We start from the raw sequence: 16,233 nt of genomic DNA on the forward strand, positions 1-16,233 counted from the left end.
ATGTGGTGTTTCTGCTGAAGTAAAATTGTTGGGAAAAAAAGGGTTAGCCACACAGTACTTTTTACTGGCTGTTTGGCCATTTGTATGCACTGTGAGTCTGCTGACCCTTGGATTTCCTGCCTGCTCTATTCTGCAAGGCAAGTGCAATAAAGGCTGCTGTCTGCCTTTGAGCATTGCATTCCAGAGCCAGTTCTTGCCTCCTGGTGCAGTAATTGGCGTCGAGCTTGCCTCCATCCTAATTAGGGGATCTGCATTTTAAAATAGCATTGTGTAAGTGATGCAGATGTGGTGGGGGTGGCCGGGGGTTGGATTTGTGGTGTCAGGACCTGTAAATAATGTGGGCATCAAGTCCCAAACTTGGATCGAAAATAAAGCCCCAATATAGTCCGTCTAAATATGGCCTTGATCCCACTTTAATTCCTGAAAAATCTTTTACAACATTTCTCCTGAACGCCAAAGAAAACCAAGAAAATTCTACAATACCTATTCAGTTTTATATTTGTCAACATTTTCACCTTCCTTTTAATTTCATATGCCTTTTTCTATGATCAAAAGGCTGGATTTCACCATCACAAGCCATCTGGATGGGCTCGAGATGTGGCTGTACCCATAGCTGGATGGCTGACAGTCTCCAGGCAGCAGGTCAGTAGGGCCAGAGGCACATCCTACAGAAGACCCAAAGCCGTGACTGCAGGCCATCCTCCGGAGGGGCACTCTCTCCACTGCGCTGGCCTGGCAGCTTTGGCCACACCTGTGTTGAGGCATCCTCTAGATCCCTGACCTGCCTCCCAGTGGCTGCCAAGGCTCTAGGGTTGTTGGTGCTGATTGGGCCTGCAGCATCCAGTGCCTGTCCACCCTTTTCATTTGGACGGTGTGCTCAGAGACGGCCAATTTCGGGTTGCTTCCCGAAAGATCATTGAGCCGGTCTTGCTGTTAGTAAGTGTATCCCCATTTTGGTCCTGATGTCAGGGTGCTGAAGCCTATCGGAAAATTCAAACCAAGGAGTGATTTTGTCAGTTACCTATACGATTTTAAAAAATAAAATAGTTACCGTGTAATTGGATGTATAAAGTCTGATCCACTATCTATTTTTTTAATATTTGTGGCTTTTGGAATTTCATAAGTCTAGGTATTCTAAGTATTGCCAGCTTTAAAATAATGCAGATTGAAAAATTAAGGTTAAAGGAATAATAGGCTACCTTATGGATCCTCATAACTATAATGGTACTAGTTTCACATCAGAAATATCTAACTCCAGTCCCCTTTTCCTGCTCGTTACTCATATGCTTTAATATTTGTATTCAAGTTTTGACTAATTCCCTCTAAACCATTGTGATTGACTCAGCTTCAATAGCCATATGTGTTTAAGCATTCAAAATTCCAATAACCCTTTGGGTGAAAAAAATTCTCCAAACTCCATTTTACCTCTTGATAGAGGTATTCAAGATCCTGAGGGATAGGGACAGGGGTGAGAAACTGTTCCCGCTCAAGAGAGCATCAAGAAGCAGAGGGCACAGAATCAAAATTATTTGAAAAAGGAGTAAAAGCGATTTGAGGAAATTCTTTTCACCCAGAGGGTGGTTGGAGTCTGGAGTGAACCTCCTGAGAGGATGGTGCAGGCAGGTTTGATCGAGGTATTCAAAAGGGAATTGGATTGCTATCTGAAAAGAAAGAATGTGCAGGGTTATGGGTATAAGGCAGTGGGGTGGGACTGGGTACAATGCTATTTCAGAGAGCCAGTGCAGACTCGATGGGCTGAATGGCCTCCTTCTGCACGAGAAAGATTCTGAGATTTTATGTTCCTAGTGCTATGTCTTCTTGCTATCAATTCACTGAAGAGTGAAAATGTCCACACTGTACAACCTCTCAAACTCTTTCATAATTGTGCAAACTTCTTTCAGACACTCCTAAACCTTCCCTACATCGAGTATTCTATAATTTCATTGGAACTATTTATTCTTATCCTCATTTATGTTCAAATACATCATATATGCACTAAGTTGTTCATTATAACACAGCCAGGCTATTTGAAAATGGTAATTAAAAGGGTCATACTGCATACTAATACTGAGTATCCCTAAAGCTGCAAACATATTGGGACATAACATGCTGCAGCAGAACAATGAATAACACCTTTTGTTAGTTAAGCTTATTCTTGCCCATTTAATTGCGATGATATTTTGCACCATAGGTTGCCTGAAGTGTGAGCTGATAACAGAGCAGCAAGAGAAACTCAGGATCTGGGATCTTAGTGAACAAGACAAGTAACATATCTCCTTAACCAATCAGACTGAAGGATTGTGAAGTAAACAGCACAAGGACTGAGAAGAAGGTATAAACTATAGTGGATGAATTCAATACCAAATCAAGTACAGAAATAGAGAGAAAGAAAGAATGATTGGCTTGAGGGAAGAAAAAAAAGCAAAATATAAATGTTTTAACTTAAAATTTTATACTTTTAAGATCTCTAGAAATTTGAACTAAAAGGAATGAGACTCCACACTTGCATTAGTTAATTTTCAATGCCAGAGAGGTAGTTTTTCAGTAATTAATGCAGTAATTATTCATGTTGCTAGAAAGTTACTTATGACTGAAATGGATAAGAAGTAACTTTCTATGCAATTTGTATATACCATGCAACTATAGCAATTTCATGCCACTTAATCTATTTCAGTTGTGAGCTAAGGCAGAGAGATGTAATTTTGCAAGCCTAACGGTGTAGTGGTGCAACTCAGCATTTAAAAAATTTTTTACATTTAACCACACATCTGTCCTTTGCTAAAGTTAGTGTACAATTTACACATAAATATCAGGTGAGTGCCACATTAGCCTCACCATTATTTTGACAGCAAATTATGGCCCATTATTGAATAAGCTATAGTGTCATTAGCATCACCTTTTACTTGGAGATCTAAATAAACTTGCTTTGTCATTGAAATGCCTTGTTTATCCTATTTCACGGTGTCTGACATAATCCAGTTTTCAAATAAATTGGAACGTTTTCAGTCTTCTTCCCTCTGTAAATTATATAAATAATGTTTGCACCTATGACAAAACTAAATTTAGACAATTGTCTATTCCTGCTATAAAGATAAACATACTTAAAAGATTTATTTTTTTCTCTGAATACCAAAAAGTCTTTTAACAAAATTGTCATGAGGAAATCCGTTCTTTACCTCTTAGCCGCCGCACGTAGTCTTTTTATAAGATCCTTAGTGCTATGGGGTTTGACATTAAAAAGTAATGTATCGAGGTGCCACTTCATGAAAATGGTGGGAAAGACTCTTCCATCCAAGACCTTTTAGTAGATGGCATGCAATGCTAACTGTTTACTTCCCCAAAAGACAAGGGACAGATGTTTAATATCAGACCATTAATCCCCAGCCCAGGTAGATGTGACAGCAGAGAACCCAACAGAATGAGCCCTTTGCCTCCACTCAATGTATGTGCTGCAATTTACTGCTGTTTTACAGAGCAGGGTCAAGCCATTATAAACTTGGCAATCGTCTGTACAGCTGGAAAACAATGTGCACGATAAGCGGAAATCCAAAACCTCATAGCACTAATTAAATGGGTTCCCACCAGGAAAAAGCACAAATTACCACATTAGAAAAGTGCTTTTTTTTGCATCCCTGTGCATATTTTTACAGATGTGCTCAGTAGCTACAGCTATCTCTCATTTCCACTGAACACTCCGGTTTGTATTACCCAACCTTGCATTTTCCCTGGTCACATTAGCATCAGTTGCCTTAAAGCCCTAGCTAAGTTTGAATTCTTTCCACGTAAGGAGAATCTTCTCCATCCTTCTCAGACACAGCCCACTGCTCCCCTGCAGGAGGACTGAAGTATCATTAACTATCAGAGACACTCCAGGCAGAAGTTGAGGCTCCAGCGTCTAAAAGCCTTCCTGCCTCCGATCAAAATTCATATCCTGTCACAGTTGTAGGAGCAGAAAGGCTTCTCATTATGGCATCATTCCCTCTTGGAAGAAACACTGATTGCTGCACTGGTGGCTTCTGAAGGCAAGGATGTAATTTAGCAAAATAATGTACCATGCTGATTAATTTAATGTAGCCCATGACTAATTATGGTAATTCATTACATCTACAATTAGGCTAAGTAATTTATTGCACTGCAGTCTCATAAAGCACAGGATTTATATCGAGTTTTGAATGTCACCCAAAGGACATTTCTGTACCTTGTCTTTACTGAAGCGGAATCAGCCTGCCAGCTGAGACGAGCAAAAACCATTCTAACTGCACCATGTTTATACTGTGAGCAGAATGTGGGTACGATGAGAGTTCTGCTGTTAATATCTTCCTTTATTCAATTGCACCTCTGTGATTACTTGGTATACAGTTACCATTTTTTTCTGCAAACGCATATGAATTCCACCTAATGCAAGCATCTGAGACCTGAATCACTAAAGTGCAATAAATTTCTGGATCATTTCTGAATAATTCCTCTCTGCTTTGGAGATTATTACAAAAAAAATTGTGTCAGAATAATAAATTACACTGGATGTCATGCTATCCTAACAGATCTCAAGCACTCACTCTTCCCTAAACCAATCCTATATTTATGCTGAGGAATATTCCTCAAATTAAAAAAATGCAGAGATGGTCCATTTTGAAATACAGCTCTTGATGTACCCTGCAGCAGAGTTAGTTCCTGCAATGGTGCACTTCTGAGACCAATTTGTTTAGCTGATCACCATTCTTCTGACATCCCTGCAAATGTTACCCTTCTTTTTCAATCAAAGACACAGCAGGGTGTGCCATCTGTCTGGCATAGTCCTAGTTCCCACTCCCAACACTATTTTGCACTGATAATTTCATTGCAGCAGCAAAGGTTGGCATTTCCTTGAAATCTGCTATTAATACAGCTCTTCAGTTGCAAATACACCCTTTCCTTCTCAAGCTCATCCTCCTCACCTCATGTACTGCTGTTAACGAAGCCCCTGAAGAATCAGCAGATGATCAGCACCACAAGCCACAACCACAGGGATCCACCATATTACTTTGTGCTCTGCAGACTACAAATGAACATTTGACATACCACCTTACCTCTTGCAAACGTTTCACTCTTTATTTAGGAGAATTCTAATAGACAGACTTTGTAGAATTTTCAGATCTGTCGCAACATGGTTTGTATTAATGGTTATGAAAAGAACTACATGTCAGCATTTGTGACATTGTCATTCAAATTATCCCTAGAACATTTATCGGTATTGTACTGACCTATAGATATGATTGCCAGATTCATTAAAGATATATTCACATATACAAGCAATTGCTGTTTCTTTTTATATCTCAGTGTCTTCAATTGATTCTTAATATTTTGTTCTATTGACAGGCCCGCAAAAATAAATTAAAAAGGTAAAACAAACCCCATAAAAATACCTCTTCTGGTTTATCGTAGTTAAAATAAAGATTATCCGTTTTAATCTGATAAACCCATAGTTCAACAAATATATTGAAATTGATTGTTATTGGTTCTCTTTGGTTAAGGTGCTTACTCGGAGAAAATCACCATCCACTTCTCCTGCTTTATGCAACATATAATTTAAAGAAAATGCCAACTTTGTATGAAATTGTGTTTGTAAAATTTAGCACAAAAAATAAAATTCTGCAGTTCTGTTTCTGACTAGCAATATTTATAAGCAGTGAATATAATCCAAAATTGTCAAATTCTCCAAAGAAACACTTTTACATAAATGATTTCACAATTTTTGCTGCAATACATTACAATGTTATGCTATCTTCAAGAGGTGCATATTGTGTAATGTTTGCAACACTTATGATAAAGTAAGGGCAAATCTTATCAAAATGATCAGAAATGAGCCAATGATTCGTTAAGAAAATTATAACATTTTAATAGCATCATCATTACTGGATAGATTTTGTTTATATTTAGATGCTGCACCTATGTATTAACAAAAGCTTTTCTTCCAAAATGTTTAGTCTTTAATTGTGTGCAAAAGCTCCTTTCATATTTTGCTGCTTTATAACCCCAATTATTTTGGTTAATTTTGCTAAGCATGACTAGATTCGTATTATTCTCTGATACAGCTATGCTGCAATGATCTCTGCTTGTCTGTGGTAGAACTCAAATGTAAAACAGTACATTTACAAAATATTTTTCTAGCTTTTTAGAATGGAAAACAAGTTCATTGGTGAAAATTGAAATTGGCAGAATCACAAATAAAATTATTCAAAGTTAATTTTGTGAACTTGAGTCCATTCTGATTTCATAAGTGTGATCACAGCAAACTGCACTGATAGAGTACTGTGATTTTTAACTTCATTGCAGCATGCACAAACAATGAGGTAAAAGCTAGCTAATAAAAAAAAAATAGAAACAATCCTGACTTTACTTCTGTGGTGAATTTTATTTTTGTTATATATACTCTGATTTTAATGCTACTTATAAAAAATATGTTCACTGCCAGGTTTAATTGTTTATAGGTCCACTGCATGTAAACTTATTGAAACACAACAAAATGATGGGTATTTGTGAAAAAAAGGTTCTTTCTATGAAAATGCTATGTGCCATCAGAGATATATATATATATGGGAAAACTATTATGTCTTTGTACTATTCATTGATGGGATGTAAGCATCGCTGGTAAGGCCAGTGTTTATTGCTGGTCCATAATTGCCCTCGAGAAGATGACGGTGAACTGCCTTCTTGAGCTGCTGCAGTCCATGTGGTAAAGGTACACCCACGGTGGAGTTAAGGAAGAGAGTTCCAGTATTTTGACCCAGCAACAGTGAAGGAATGGCCATATAGTTCCAAGTCAGGATGGTGTATGGCTTGGAGGGGAACCTGCAGGTGGTGGTGTAGCCATGCATCTGCTGCCCTTAGCCTTCCAAGTGGTAGAAGTCACAGGTTTGGAAGATGCTGTCGAAGCAGCCTTGTTGAGTGGCTACAGTGCATCATGTAGATGAGGCACACTGTTGACACTGGGCGCCGATGATGGGAGGGAGTGAATATTTAAGGTGGCAGATGGGGTGCCGATCGAGCGGACTGCTTTGTCCTGGAGGGATTGTCAGGCTTCTTGAGTGTTGTTGGAGCTGCACTCATCCAGGCAAGTGGAGAGTATTCCATCACACTCCTGACTTGAACTAAGCCTGGCACTGTTTTTTTTCTCTTTTTGTTAACCACGTCAGTAACACTGGAAACTTAACTTGATTGAAAATAATGGGCAGAATTTAATTCACTTCTCTTCTGGAGCATTATTCATGACTGCTGCTCTGGGACCTGCTGCAGTCTCAGCAGTGGCCACTGCTCCTTGTGGCGCTGCTGGGACTGGTTATCTGCCAGACTTCTGATTGGCTGGCAGCTCTTGAAGGTGGGTTCTTCATCTTTAAAGGCTTGGAAAACCCCAATGGCACAGAGTTAACTACCTGATTGACACAGAATCGTATCAGGGCTCCCAAAATGGGTGTGGTGGGATTGCGACTGGCTTTTTGGCTGGTGGAAAGGGCCACCACTGTGATCATTAAAATCGGTCCAGTGTTTTTGCGAAATCATAAATACAGATGTTAGTTTTAGATAGCTTTACTTTTGCATTCTTCATAACATTTTGCACCCTTGTGGTGGACAGAACATGAAATGTATCTAAAAGTGCATTTTTCACACAAATTTTTAAAATTAACAAGAAAGCTTAACTATTAACACAATTAAGGGAGGCTCTAAATGAAATAAGTTCTTGAGGCACCTGAATTTAGTATATAAAAGGTGAAGTCTTCTTTTGATTTGTTTATAAGGCTCTCAATTTTTACAGCATATATATGCCAGTCACATTCGTGAATACAGTAATTATTTTTAAGTAAAATTCTTCATTTACAAGTTATAACAAGGATGCTGAAATTGTACTTTTGAATTGCTTTACATAACAAGGTCTCATGTATACAAAAACATTCAGTTATAAACAAAAGAAGCATTTCAAAAGTGTTTTATTATTATAAAATTTAGTCATAATGCAAAGGAGCAACAGTTAAAATTGTGCATTCTAAATTCAACACCTACAGCAAAACTTGAATGAGATTTTCAACCTAACTATGCTGATAGTAAAATTTTGCTAAATATTTTGAACTAATTGATAATTCGTTAAAACAGTATTTGTTTAAAAAAATATAAGCACAACATTTTAAAATAAACTCCGCAAGAAAAAGTTCAACCTCTTTAAATTTTGAGATTAACAGGCCATATGGCATCATAATCATTTACTTCACCTTGTTGTGTTCAATTACTACAATCAACATACCAGTTTCCAAATTAATCATAACACAGTAATTTCATTAGTTACACAGCAGGCATTTAAATTATTAGCATAACAACAGTTTGCACACAATTAAACTTTATTTGAACCTTAAAATTTGCAGACTGGAACATTAGAACAAGATTCAATAAAGTGAAACAGACAAGACAGAAAACAGTGCTTGCAGTTACTTCAAGGCATGCACAGGGGGGGGAAGATGGGGAACAGAGGAATATCACCCTCATCCTCTTCCATTTTAAGTTTTTTTTACAATTAATTAAGTTATAATGGCAGCACTTGGGGAAGCAATGAAAATATACTGGCTAAATATTCAGTGAAGATGTTACACAAAGCCAGTGTGAAGTCTCAAGCAGTTAGACTTCATAGTGATGCACAAGCACAGAAAAATAGAAATAATGCATCAGTGAAATGATGAAAGATAATTACAATAATGAGGAAATAATTTAATTAAACACTTAGCTGCTTCTTGATTTTCACATCTGTGGCAAGAGGATAGATTATATTGTTAATAAGATGATATTATCTTTGTGATAAAATAAATTGGGAAACAGAAGTGCATAGTAGTGGGTGAGAACTCCCTCTCCTGGCTAAGGACAGACAAGCTTTGCAGTGAGTCGATTCAGTTAAAAAAAAACCTTCATGTACAATAGAACGTCACTGGAGGTAGATGGGTGCCTGCAAAGTGGGGGGCGGGGAGGGGATGAAAGAAATGAATAGAACAAATAATTATGAAGTATATAGAAAACTACTGCCATCTAGTGTTTTCTTACAATACCCTTATAAATGTGAGTGAGCTCCTTTATCAAAGTTGTGGTTCATTTGATACATTTCAAATCTATTCAGGGAGAACAATAAAAAAATCATATTTTAACATCACTTCTTCTGGAATTTCTACAACCCTTGCATCAAATAATTATTTTTACCCGTTTCTCTCAATTTCGCATCAGTAGGCATTTTGCTACATTGAGCTGGAGTAGGTCTCCACACCAAACCTCTGACTGCTTCTAAAAACTAAGAATTCTTTTGGAACGTGAAATTTTTATGCTATGCTTTTAATGTAATAGATACATAATAATAATGTTATTTTTGTTTTAGTTCCCTCTGGAAATATTTTACTAATGGGAAAAAAGTGCCTTGAGATTTAAAGAGTAGTTTAATCAGTAACTCAAATTTTCTGGAAAAACTCAGCAATCAGCACTTGCGTGAATATTTATTTTTATGCAATATACATTTCTCTACATATACTATACGTTTTAGTAGTCAAAATTGCACAAAACTTTTCAGTTCAAGAGTCGTAGGAAGTAGCTTTGTTGTAAAAAGGTTGATTTCCACTTGAGCGTTTATAATGTGTGTTACAAATAAGGAATTTCTTCATTAAGTTACTTTTCAGGAATATTTGACTGGTGAAATATTCTCATTTATTCACAGTTGGAAAAAGGGCATAAAATCAATGAAATACAGAAATAGGCCCAAAGTGCTTATTTCTTTCTCATTTGGTAAATAATTCCATGGGAATTTTTTTCACAGTTTATACTGAACGATACAGAATGCCTCCTAAACATAAAATCATCCAGAAATGATTTTAAAACTACAGTATAAAATCTTGACAAGGATGCTCTTTATATAAATGATACAGGAATAAGGTACTCATGGTCTATTATACTGAGATTCAATTAAAATGTACTTACCCAGACCTTCTCAAATGTCATACATCTCCATTAGGTAGTCCTTGGGCACCAAGCCAATAGTTCCCTTCATTTCTCCTATCCACCACCCATGTAAATTATATTCCTAAAATAACAAATATACACATCAGTATAATGGTGAAGGTTTAAACAAGACAGTTTAGCAGAATGTAGGACTGTACACTGATTGCAAACTTAAATAAAGCTTTATATTGTTTCAAGTCGAAAAAGTGACTCAAAAAGGCATAAAACGTTTAAACATTAAGGCATTTAACATTTTGAGTTATGCAACTTTTCATTACATGGATTCCTTTGCAAACTGTCCTGCATTATGCAGCACTTGAATATCTGATTGAATTAATGGAAAAATGCAATGTAACATTGTAAGATATTTAGTTTGAAATTCTATTGCAAGTTGAAAGACGATGAAAAATAATCAGAATTTTAGAAATAATGCAGCATTATCTTGTAATATTTATTTGTGGAAAATGGGAGTGAAATTACAGATGGCTAAGTTTAATGGATATTCTGATTACAGATGAAAACATGCTGAAAAGGCACCATCTTGGAAATAAAACCATGGTTGTCATGGCTTTTTTTATTCATTTATGGGATGTGGGCATCGCTGGCTAGGCCACTCCTAACTGCCCTTGTTCAAAGAGTCAACCACATTGCTGTGGGTCTGGAGTCACATGTAGGCCAGACCAGGTAAGGATGGCAGATTTCCTTCCCTAAAGGACATTAGTGAACAAGGTGGGTTTTTATGACAATCGGCAATGGTTTCATGGTCATCGTTAGACTTTTAGTTCCAGATTTTTATTGAATTCAAATTCCACCATCTGCCGTGGTGGATTCGAAACAGGGTCCCCAGAATACCAGTTCAGTGACAATACCATTATGCCACCGCCATCCCCAAGTTTTAGAAGCTATGCCATCTCCTACTCAAAGTAAATGTCAGATGTTTTAAATGGTTTTGCTTATAACATCAAAATGTTGCAAGAACAGAAAAATACAGCACCAGAGTGTAATCATGCAACAAAGTTCGCATATTCACAATTCATTCAGTTAGACTAATGACATTTTTAATACCAAAGCCCCTGATTAACATACACTGGCAAAATTAATTGAAAGTTACTGGGAAATTGCAACTTTAAAAAGAAATGTAAAAGTTGCTGAAAACAAAAAATGACAAGTGTTTTTTTTTTAAAAAACCAATCCCAAGAAATTAACTGAAATGTTGGGGCATGTTATTTCTAACTGTATTTTATGAGTAGCATAACCAGAAAGAAAACAAAATAAACAGCACCGTATTTAACAATAAAACAGATGCTAGAAATTGTAAAATTAGATTTTACAAAGTTATGGTGAACTGTATTCCATGCCATTTTGTAAAAAAAATTCATCTTTTGATAAATCTGAAGCATGAAAAAACATTTATTTGGGTTTTATATTCAATTCCAAGACAGTAATTCAAGAAATTAATTTTATTTTTATAGTTGAATTATATCTTCATTTTGAAATAATTGAATGCAAAATTATTTAACAGACTGAATAACACACCTTTGATGGATTTGGGAAAACTATATAAGTGTCACTTTATCTACAATTAAGAGTACATTCACTTAAAATGGCATGAACTTCTGTTGAAAGAGAAACCGATATGATGAACAATTAGGACCATCTGGTTTTCTGCACATTAGTATGACAACAAATTCTCTCAATGCCAACATGGCTGAAACAATAATAAGATCAGAACTCGGGTTTCAAACTACCCAGGTTCAACTAATCAGATTTGAGGAAAACTCAGCTTTATTCCATATTTAACTGGTATTTTTTGTTGAAATTACTCTTGCAAAAAAACAAATCAGTAAATTATCACAAACTAGTTGTAACAGTAGCAAACCAAATGAAACAAAGGAGAAAAACATGATATGCAGTAACCAAAAATTTTCCGGTCTCTGGAATTAAAACAAGACTATGGTAGTTCATTTATTAACAAAAATGACTTTAGCATGGCATATTTATCTTAGAATTGCCTTTGTCGTGAGATACAGTAAGTTACATCAGACTTTACAGAAAGAAAACGTTGGAGAATTGCGTTTCTGTTCAACAGAGGAGAAAAGTAATTTTATTCGAGCCATTTGGTCATTTTGTTTTGCACACATTTAATTACTTGGTTACAAGTTAACCAACAGATACTACTACTGATTGCTCTTTTGAGATAGGAAAATATATATGAAATACTTAAAATTTCATCTTAGATATTTCCATAAAATAAAACAAAAAGTGTAAAGCTTATAAAAGCTGAATTATTTCAGAAGTATTATGATAGTAAAATTACAAAACCCAATTTTTGTAAGACCCTGTCACCATAAGTGATGACTATACTTCAAATTCTAAATTAAAATGAGAGTAAATGTATATCCATTTCCAAATATTTGTTTTGTTTGATGAAGTTGGTTACATAGAATTGGTCAAACATTACTGTCTTGATTAAATTCTTGATCTTCCTCTAACACACATTTTAAAAAGAATTTTAATGAATATTAAAGAAATCTCAAAAATCTGTTGTTTTACTCAAGGGCGTAGGTAATTGTAAACTTCCAAAGGTTCTTACTCAACAATCTTTTGCAGGCTAATTATGTGTTCTGACAGCCCTAAAGCAGGATATACAGGCAGAAAGAAGCATTGCAAATTATGCCATTCAGCCTTATGCTTTATCATTACCATTCAAGGCATGAGCCCTAGGAGCAAAATAAATCCTAATTAAGCCAATTAAAATCTACATTTCAAATTTTTAAAAATGCATAACTATACAAATATATCCCACACATAGAGATTTTTTCAGTCTGTGATTATGGCACTGTCCCTTACTGTCTTTGGTTTACATAGAAAGCATTTTTAAAAAAAACAAAATATATAGATTCAGCATTCACAGGAGAGGTTTAATCGGTCAACCAGGTTTTAAAAAAAATTATATCTTAAATTACACAAATTAGGCGTAAAACTCCTTCTGGATAGACACCAGTTAATTTCTGCAGTATTGTGTTGTCTGTACCTGGATGTAAGCAAAGTAAATAACAAGATGTTTTAAATTAAGCAAGTTTAGCCTGACAAGAAATGTTGTCCAAACAAAACCAAATATGTTTTGATCCTAGAAGTATGATGAAAAGTGGAAATTCCACAGAAGCCCAAATTTCTACTGATTCCAATTACTGAATCTGAAGCAAAAAATATTGCAAACTTCCAGCATATGTTCAGAGTTAGTATATGAAATTTCAAAATACACATTTATCAGTTTCAAATGTACAGAACTGAATTTCAATAAGTGGACAGATTGCCAAATACAAAATAAAACTGATGAAAAAAATCAATTCATTTTCGGTCTCTGTAAAGCTCGATCTTTTTCAACAGATATTGCAAACATTAAAATGCAGGAAGATTTTTCAATGCAGGTGTTATAGTGTTATTAACTGGAAACATCTCTTTCAGCTCCTGAGATGTTCCTTATTGGGGCCATTTGCAAGATTTTGTGTTGAAAATTAAAGGTGTGCAACAAGTCAAATCATTATATTTCCTATGTAAACCAAAAATCATTTACTGGCCTCTGTATAATGCTCTGTAAGAAGTGCACAGCCTGGGTCTGGTCACCAGACAGCATGCAGCAACTCAGGTATGTGCAAGTCAGCCATCTGGTATTCCTCAATGCATAAAACCCTTGACGTTACCATAGAAAACACAAATAATTGTACATGAAGGGAAACTATTTAAAACAACTGAAAATGAACAGCATGTTAATATCCATGAAACTATAGCCCTTTAGAAGGGATGTGAGTCAGTTTATAGAACAAGAAAATGTCTATTAATCTGATATGTAAAATGAAATTATGCAGTCACCTCTGTTACTAGCAAAAGGTTTGGTTGCCAACATCTGAAAAGGCTTAGGTAATTACTGCCACAAAGCAGATTCATGTAGTAATCTTAAGAGATCCAAGGCTGCATCACTGCTTCCAGTATCAATACACACGCAAAATTACAAAGTGGTCAGTAACATTACATTTGTGTTTCAATGGTGGCCTAAAATTGATCTATGACCATAAATAAAAAATGAAATTCATTGTTAGAGAATCTCTTGAACATAATTTGAAATTATGGAAGTATTCTCATGTTTCACTCCAGCAGCAGTTTGTTGTTGGTTTACAGCAACTTGTGGGCATACAGGCCCAATCACACATAGCACTTAATGAATTTTCAATTAATTCAAGAAGCTAAATGTTTAAAAGCATTTTAAATGCAAGTGGTTTTAAAAACAGGACCTGAAAGTGACAGTTTAATACAGTATAATGTTAACAGAGTACAAATCAATCCATCAAACACCCAATTTTTATAATCTTACCCTTCACTAGCAAGAATGCAAAAAGAAAATTAGGCTTTAACATTCCAGTGTTCTTTCTAGGTAGTATTATTCGATGACAAGATTAAAAAAGAATTTTTTTAAAACAATTAGAGATTAAATAATACAAACTAATATGGAGTATCTTACTAAACTTTTCAGTCTTTGTACTTCAAATGGAGTCGCTGTTATACGTTTAAACCTTTTTGACTAATAGTATCCTAAGAGATGGCATTTGAAACGAACAGCATTTTCTGACACAAAGAACAGGTAATCCAAGGTGACATTACATGAATTAAGGTCTCTTGAGTTTTACCCTTATAGGTGATAGCCCATAAGTACATTGTCATTTTTCACAACCAGTAATCTGATCAAACATGTGAATGAAGTTACAAATTTGTCATGTCTGACATGAAGGTCAATGGGTTTTGAAAGGGAGGGGAAGAACAAATGGAAAATAAGCATAACTTCTACAATTCAAGTACTCAGAAAAATTGGCACTCCCATTATATTTTAAATTTTCCAAAATATTCTTCCCTCAAATTTGGTGCTCTTCTAGAGTGGATTCCAGTGATATGGTACGAAACCCAATTACCTTTATGGCATAACACATTGCTAATTGTACCCTGGGTCCCCTAAGACATTGCATCAGACTGTTGAATGGTCAATTCCTTTGCAAAAATAACTGTTAAGCTAAAAAAGAATGTAGTTATCGAAAAGTAGCCAAAATCACGTTCCAGTCACTCGATGTGGGAGCGATTTACTTTCTGGAGCTCTATTACTCCAATTTTTTCCTACATACTTGACATATCACATTTTTTTTCTCATTAGTGGGTATATTTTATTTTTTGCGCTCATGGACAGAATTTTACCCTTGGTGGGTGGGTGGGCCCACACCGGCTTGGCGGCAGGCGGGCAGCCGACCCCCGCGGCCGAAACGGGGCCCGCCGCCATTTTGAGTGGGTGGGCCAATTAAGGCCCGCCCAGCGGCATCCCCGACGGGAAGCGCTATACGTTTCCTGTGCTGGGGAGGGGGGAGGGAACCCCCAACTGTCAAAGTGCGCTCTTTCACACATGCGTGCGAAAGAGCGCACTGCTCCCTGAGACTAAGAGCTGTCTCAGGGAGATTAGTGACAGGTTAAAAAAACTCTAAAAACAGAAAAATAAAAACATTATTAACATGTTAATAAAAACGACATAAACTTTATTAAACTTTTTAAAAACGGACATGAAACCTCATCCCGCCAGTGGATGAGGTTTCATGTATTATCAGGAGCTCGCTGGGGCTCCTGGCCTGCCCGCCAGCCTTAAGGTTGGACGGGCAGGTCTTTAATGATCTTAATTATCCTGTCAATGGCCTCAATTGGCCATTGACAGGTCGGCGGGCGGACAGCTGATTTCGCTGTCCACCCGCCTTCCTAAAAATTTAAAGGGACCGGGATGACGTTGTGGGTTCCTCCCGACATCATCCCGCGTCATTTTCCTGGCGGCGAGTGGACCCCACCCCCAAATTGCCGACGGGAAAATTCTGCCCCATGTCTTTTTTTTGATAAAATTAGCAGGAAAAAAGAAGTTCGGCCCCATGGTATTTGATATATTGCTCATTTGATCTGCGAATAACCTTAAGCATTTATGATGTCTACATTTATGATGTATAATGTTGCTGCAGAAGTTATTAAACAACTTTAAAAGAATTTCATCTGCTGCATTATATAGTAAAGATATAGGGCGGAATCATTCCAGATTTGCACTAAGTGTGGTTAGCAGGTGGGAAAAATGATGTTTTACCCCCTGGCAGCAATGGTGGGTTTTAGTGCGTGTTGTCCTAATCCCACCTCATTAATCATGCACGCCCAGGAAACACACTG

General features: G+C 36.4%; 1 long non-coding RNA gene across 1 annotated transcript; it reads right to left on the minus strand.

The window, feature by feature from the left end:
• Window positions 1–7,944: 7,944 nt before the first annotated feature.
• LOC144673290 (uncharacterized) lies at window positions 7,945–10,086 on the minus strand. Its single transcript, XR_013574282.1, has 2 exons — window positions 9,976–10,086; window positions 7,945–8,962 (listed from the first exon to the last, which is right to left on the minus strand). It is a non-coding gene; the product is annotated as an uncharacterized LOC144673290 (long non-coding RNA).
• Between the last annotated feature and the right edge of the window lie 6,147 nt (window positions 10,087–16,233).

This window comes from Cetorhinus maximus, unplaced genomic scaffold, assembly GCF_964194155.1.
Source record: "Cetorhinus maximus unplaced genomic scaffold, sCetMax3.hap1.1 HAP1_SCAFFOLD_324, whole genome shotgun sequence".
NCBI lineage: Eukaryota > Metazoa > Chordata > Chondrichthyes > Lamniformes > Cetorhinidae > Cetorhinus > Cetorhinus maximus.